At 40.1% G+C, this 6,778-nt stretch overlaps 1 non-coding gene across 1 annotated transcript; it reads right to left on the bottom strand.

The window, feature by feature from the left end:
- Window positions 1-325: 325 nt before the first annotated feature.
- Window positions 326-432, bottom strand: LOC141593658 (small nucleolar RNA R71). Its single transcript, XR_012521731.1, has one exon. It is a non-coding gene; the product is annotated as a small nucleolar RNA R71 (small nucleolar RNA).
- Between the last annotated feature and the right edge of the window lie 6,346 nt (window positions 433-6,778).

Below are 6,778 nucleotides of genomic sequence, written 5' to 3'. Positions count from 1 at the left end.
CAATGGTACTCCCACACCACAACATTTAACCGGAAATTTTATTGCTAAATCCGCCTTTATCCAATTAGTCGAAAGGAACCAATTTGGGGGGATGCCTAGTGAAGACCCTCATTCTCATATGGAGACCTTTTGTGACTATTGTGATGCGATTTCTCAAACCGGTGTAACTCAAGACCAAATTCGATGGGTCATATTTCCCTTTTCTCTAATTGGCACCACGAAACAATGGTTGAAGGGCCTTGATAAGGCCACTCTCGGAATTGATTCTTGGAAGAAGTTGGCTCTAGCTTTCTACAAAAAATTCTACCCTCCGGAAAAGACTAACATGCTAAGAGCTCAAATTACGGGTTTTAAGCAAAGGGATGAAGAATCTTTGTATGAAACTTGGGAGCGGTTCAAGGGAATTTGTCGCTCATGTCCTCACCATGGACTTAGCGAGTGGTTCTTGGTACAACAATTTTGGAACGGTCTATATGAAGATTCAAGGAACATTCTCAACATGGGATCAAATGGAATGTTCACCGAAGTTGATGACAATCAAACATGGAACAAAATTGAGGAAATGGCGGTCCATAACTCACAATATAGTAGACCTCGCAAGGCTACTAGAGGAGGAAAGCATGAAGTGGACTCCGTTACTCAATTGGGTGCTCAACTTAGTGCTCACATTGATACCGTCAATTTTAAGTTTGAAAAAGCTATGGCTAGACTTGAAGAAGCCTCAAAATCACCAAAGCATCACGTTAATGCCATGACGGCATCTTCATCAATCCCAAGTGGGATATGTGAGAATTGTGGAACTTTGGGACATGACCAAAGTGAATGTAGGGGAACAAATGAACAAGTGAATGCTTTCCAAGCATACAAGAGTGGTACCCCTTATTCCAACTATTACAATGAAAACACCAAATTCCATCCAAATCTCTCATACAAAAGCCAAAATGTTCAAAACCCTCAAACAACATACACCCCACCTCCCATGAGAAACCAAAATCAAAGACCCTTTTACAACCAAAATCAAGGTTACCAAAATCAATCTCCATACAATCAACAAAATGACCAAGGTTTTGATGTTCAAAAAGCGGTTCTCCAAATGCAAAAGAATCAACAAGAATTTTTCACTCAAATACAAAAAGATAGTCAAGCAAAGGAAACCACCATCAACAACATTCTAGCTCACACCAAAATGTTGGAAACCCAATTGACTCAACTAGCATCTTCAAACTCACAAAGACAAAAGGGGCAATTACCACCTCAAAGTAATCCCCCAAGATATGAAACGGTTAGTGCCATTCACTTGAGAAGTGGTACAAGGTATGAAGCACCGAAGAAGCAAGTTGAGGATGAGGTTGTGGAAGCTAGTGATAAGGAAGAAATTGTGCAAAATTCCAAGGATGGAGAATCATCAAAAGAAGAAATTTCAAAGAAAAATGAAGACAAGGTCAAGGAGAAGGAGCCCATTGTGATTAGACTTCCTTTTCCAAGTCGTCAAGCCAAGCCCAAATTTGATGACCTACTTGGAAAATTTATGGAAATTGTGAAGAATTTGGAAGTCTCAATTCCTTTCACGGAATTAATCAATCACGTGCCGGCCTATGCGAAATACATGAAAGACATCCTCACAAAGAAGAAGTCAATCCGGAAGCTTGAGACTATCGCCTTCACTAAGGTGAGTAGTGCAATACTTCAAGGGAGTTCACCTCCAAAGCTCAAGGATCCGGGAAGCTTCTCAATACCGCGTACCATTGGCGACACCACGATCAACAAAGCCTTATGTGATTTAGGGGCTAGTGTGAGTGTTATGCCGTACTCGGTGAGTAAAAGGTTGGGGATGGGAGAGCTTAAATGCACCAATATCACACTCCAAATGGCCGATAGATCGACGAAGACACCATTAGGGATATGGGAAGATGTTCCCGTACGAATTGGGAAGTTTTTCATCCCGGTGGACTTTGTCATTGTTGATATGGAAGAAGATTCCAATATTCTAATCATTCTAGGAAGACCTTCCTTACACACCGCGGGTGCGGTGATAGATGTAAAACATGGAGAGCTCACTCTAGAAGTGGGAGATGAGAGCATAACTTTCAATCTTGATAAGATTATGAGAGCTCCCCGTTTACATGAACCGTGTTTTATGATCGATCATTATAGTCGGAAGGATGATAGGAAGAAGTCGGAACTACAATGGAAGAATAAAATTGAAGATGCTACATTCAAAGAGCAAGTGAATTGTGACAAAGAGAGCTTGCAAAGCTCACCAAAGTCAAGCAATGAAGAGGATGACCTTATTGGCCAAGAAAATAAAATGGGAGAGTTGTCTCCATCAAATCAAGAGATTTTCAATGATCAACTTAATGAAGTTTGTGGTCTTTGGGACGACGAATTTGAAGGGATTTTCAATCCCTACATTGGTAATGCCATCGATCAAGACCGACAACAAGGGCAAAGGTCTATTGAAGACCTTTATCATGACAATGAACAAGCTTTTGATTATTTTTTCAAGGTGTTGAGCAACATCAACAACACCTTGGACATGCCCCCTTGACATCTCATCAAGAGTGAGAGTTTGGTGGAATCCTCCCTAAACCACCATTTGTAAATATTTCTAACTCCCTAACTCGCATTTCAATTCTTTTATTGCATTCTTGTTATTTTTGGATTTTTTTTTATACTTTGATCAAGATAATTATCATGTTTGAGAGAAGTGAGGGAGGGACTAATAATTTCAATTGATGTGTAGTGCTTTAGCTTAGTGTGGGGATAGCAATTGCCTAGGCTATCCATGCCTTAGTAGTGCCCCCACAATGAAGAACACGAGACTTTGAAGAATGGAAAAATGACAAGGGATATGCAAGGTACACGGAAGGAACTGAATCCGGGTACAAAGGGTAGAATCCGAGCGGTTTCAGGAGAATCCGCCCGTCTTCAGGCAATCCGGGCATATTGGGCAGAAGCCGCCCGTCCTTCTAAGCTGAACTTTTGAAATTTTGTGACTGTTAGCAAATCCGGGCGTCCTGCAATAGAATTCGCCCGTCTTCAGAAAGACGCCCATCCTAAAGGGAAGACGCCCGTCTTTATGGCTGAGGAAAACAAGAAAAATCCCTGTAAAGGAATCCGCCCGTCTTCTCTGAAAGACGCCCGTCCCGCATTTTCAAATCCGCCCGTCTTTGTTCAAATCCGCCCGTCTTTAGGCGAGAATTCTGAAGCCCATCCAGATAGAATCCGGGCGTCCCGAAGGAAAGCCGCCCGTCTTCCCCCTGCATTTCAAATATTTCGGGTTCATTATAAACCCCCTCCCACATTCATTTCTTCATTTCTTCATTCAAAACACTACCCATAAACCCCATAACTCCAAAACCCTCATCCTCTCCATCACAAAAACAAGATTCCTCAACAACATTCACCAAAATCAAATCAAAACATCCTTTTAACAACAAATCAATCACTCCTCTTTCAACAAAAATCAAAACCAAGCACAAAATCTTCAACCTTTGAGTCGATTTTTGAATTCATAAAGGCAAAGCCTTTCATCTTTAAATCGATTTGGGTGCACTAGAAATTGAAGATTTTTCACTCTTTTCTTGGTTTATTCATCAATGGCAAGGACAAAGGGAGCAACAAAAGCAACAAAGGCAAAGGCACCAAAGGCAAAGGCACTCTCATCAAGACAAAAGAGTCTTCAAGCAAAAAAAGTATTGGCTATGGTGGTAGCTAGACCGTACTTGGAAATGCAACAAGAACAACCTCCCATGGAAGCAACAACATCTACTACTCCGGAAATTGCTCAACTTTCAAATTATCCGGAGGTAATTTTCATTTCCAAATCCCATAGGGACACTTTTGCCAAGTTTGCTAGAAAATCATTTCTATCCACCAAGTTTATTTGTGAAGATGCCTTAGATAAGTTTGGTGTCCTTGAGCAAACTAGAGCCTTCTTTAAAGCCATGGGGTTGGAGAATTTTTTTGAATCAAAAGAATTGACATACCTCTCCCTTACCTTAGAATATTTGAGTACTTTGAAAGTTAACAAGGTAGAGACTATGGAAAGCATTGAGTTTCGCCTAGCTAATGTTAGTAGGCGCATCTCCTTTGAGGAAATGGGTAAAGCTTTGGGTCTTAGTGATTCACCGAGTTATTTCAAGAATGTTGGCAAATATGACCCCGACCCTCTTTGGGAGGCGATTTCCGGAAGGAAATTTGAGAACTTTCATGCTAGTCGCGCTCTATTAGTCCACCATCCGGGCATTAGAGTGTGGCACAAGGTCATAGGGAACACCATCATTGCAAGAAAAGACACCAACCATTTCACCAAACCCGATTTTGTTCTTCTTGAGTCGGTCTTGAACATTGGAAGGGAATTCACCAAGCCTTTCAACTCTCTAAGGCTTTTGGTGGATAGATGGCTAAATGTTGATTGTGGGAAGCAAGGCACTACCGTTATTGTGAATAGAGGTCTAGTCACTATTTTAGCTAAATACTTTGATCCGAACTTCAACAAGGATAACAAGTATGTGGCGAAGAAGGGTGGTCATCTCATTGATATTGATACTATGATGAACAAATACAAGTGGGTCTCTCATAACCCTCTTGATACCAAGTATGGATGGCTCACTAGTGAGGCTAGATCTTTCACTTTGCCTTCGAAGATTTGTCGTTTAAGTGTCCACCGGACCAACTATCTCCTTCCCCTTTCAAAAGAGGCCGAATACATTATCCGACAACAAAAGAGTGAAATTGAAATGCCCTCCTCTTCCATTGTCACACCACCCTATCCTTTCGAGTACCAAGAGTTCAAACCCGAAGGTGTTGAAGCAAGAAATGATTATATGACTCTTCTTATGCAAGAGATGCACAAGCAAGCCTTCAAGGATCGGAAAGATACTTACTTAGCCCAATATCCACCCCTCCTTCACTTAGCTAGGTAAGGACTACTTGACCCTTCATGTCCTTTGCCTAGTTGGGCGGATAGGGAAGTCTTCTTTCCGAGTGCATCTAGGGGTGAGTTTTCGGGTGACGATGAGGTTATTGGTGATGCGGTTGATGATAACATTGATGAAGAAGCTAGTGAAGAAGGAGAAGAGGATGATGAGCAAGGTGAACAAGAAAGTGAAGAGGGAAGTGGTGATGAGTCCACTTCTAGTGAGGAAGATGATGATAGTGATGATATGATGGAAGATTAGCAAGCTTTGGAGGCTCCTACCCTCTCGAGGTTTGTCTATTTCTCTCTTTGTTTTATTTATTTATCTTGATCATTGTTGGAGTAGTCCTAGCACCATAGAGGATTAACACCTCGGCCCCATTGAGGTGTTCTCATTTTATTGTTCCCATCTTCTGAAAATCCAAAATGACAAAATTAGTTTCATGCATTGCATCGTGTGTGCATGAACTACACCCCACCTTAGGACATTAGCAATAATGTCTGAATCGGTTTGGGGAAGTACATGCATACACAACGGGAGGTAATCTAAATTATCCTCTCCGTCATAAACAAAAAACCATGCATCATGTAGTGTAGATTAGTGTAGATTAGTGTAGCTTGCATTTAGTGTAGAAATCATGCATCATGTTTGCATAATTTCCCATCATTTTGGCCATTGAGGACAATGCCCATATTAGTGTGGGGATGAGGAATTCTAACTTAACTTTTATTCAAAAATCCAAAAAAATTGAAAAATTTCGAAAAATCATAAAAATTTGAAAATTGAAAAACCAAAAACATGTTCATTTCCTTTGTAGTGTAGTCATGTATATATTATTGTATATATTGTGTTTGTTCTATCCTTGTTCACATTGATCGACTACGCCACATCCGAGACATGAGGATCATGAAGACCGCATGGTATGATCTTTCCAATCTCCTTTTTCCTCTTTATGTTAATGACTATGTGGCTTTGTTTTGATTGATGCGGTATAACAATGTGAAATTAGGACTTGCATTTAGTTTATATGTCATATTAGTAGGTAGAATCACTTGCATTAGGATGTATATAATAGTTGCATCATGGCATATAGTTGCATTTAGATGAAATATTTTGAAAAGTGCCTAATTGGGAACTTTGACAAGAGCAACTAAGCCATTACAAATACTTTTTCAACTTAAGACTTCGCCTACTAAAATGGATGTAAAACACCCTAGATTGTGTCATACTAGTATCTTTCGACCCATGACCCAAAGCCTAGTCAAGGGTTTGTATGTGAGTCACCTATTCCAACCCCGTGATGCGATGTGGACTTGGTTAACTTGTCTAGGTGACCTTGATTGATCTTGTGGTATGGCAACCCAAAAATACTTTCTATCAATAAGTTTGAAGTGCTCATTTCAAAGATTTTGTATGTGGAAACATTTTATTGCCAAAGAAACCTCAAATGTTATGAAATGTTGAAATGTTAAGAATTTTAGTTGTTTTGATGGAGGCGTACCACTTCGATGTGCTTTGGAGAGGGATCCATTGAATTGGGCCCCCACACGGTTGTGAATTCAACCGCCCAGAGACAGAGTGACTATTGTTGTCAGAATCCCGATTCGATCCTATGATTCTACGATTTTACGATTCAAAAATGCTTGCCCGATCCCGGATCCTACGATTCTATCATATTTGTAGAATCTTACGATCCTATCTATTCGAAATTTTCTAAAGGTAGAATCATAATACGATTCTACGATCTTACGATCCTACGATACGACTCCATAGTAAACATATTAAAATATATTTTTATATAATAACATCGTAAAATCCAAATTTCATGTAATTTGTAGAAACATGTTCATGAAATG

Source organism: Silene latifolia, chromosome 7, assembly GCF_048544455.1.
Source record: "Silene latifolia isolate original U9 population chromosome 7, ASM4854445v1, whole genome shotgun sequence".
Classification (NCBI taxonomy): Eukaryota; Viridiplantae; Streptophyta; class Magnoliopsida; order Caryophyllales; family Caryophyllaceae; genus Silene; species Silene latifolia.
This window is presented reverse-complemented; position numbering and strand designations above follow the sequence as displayed.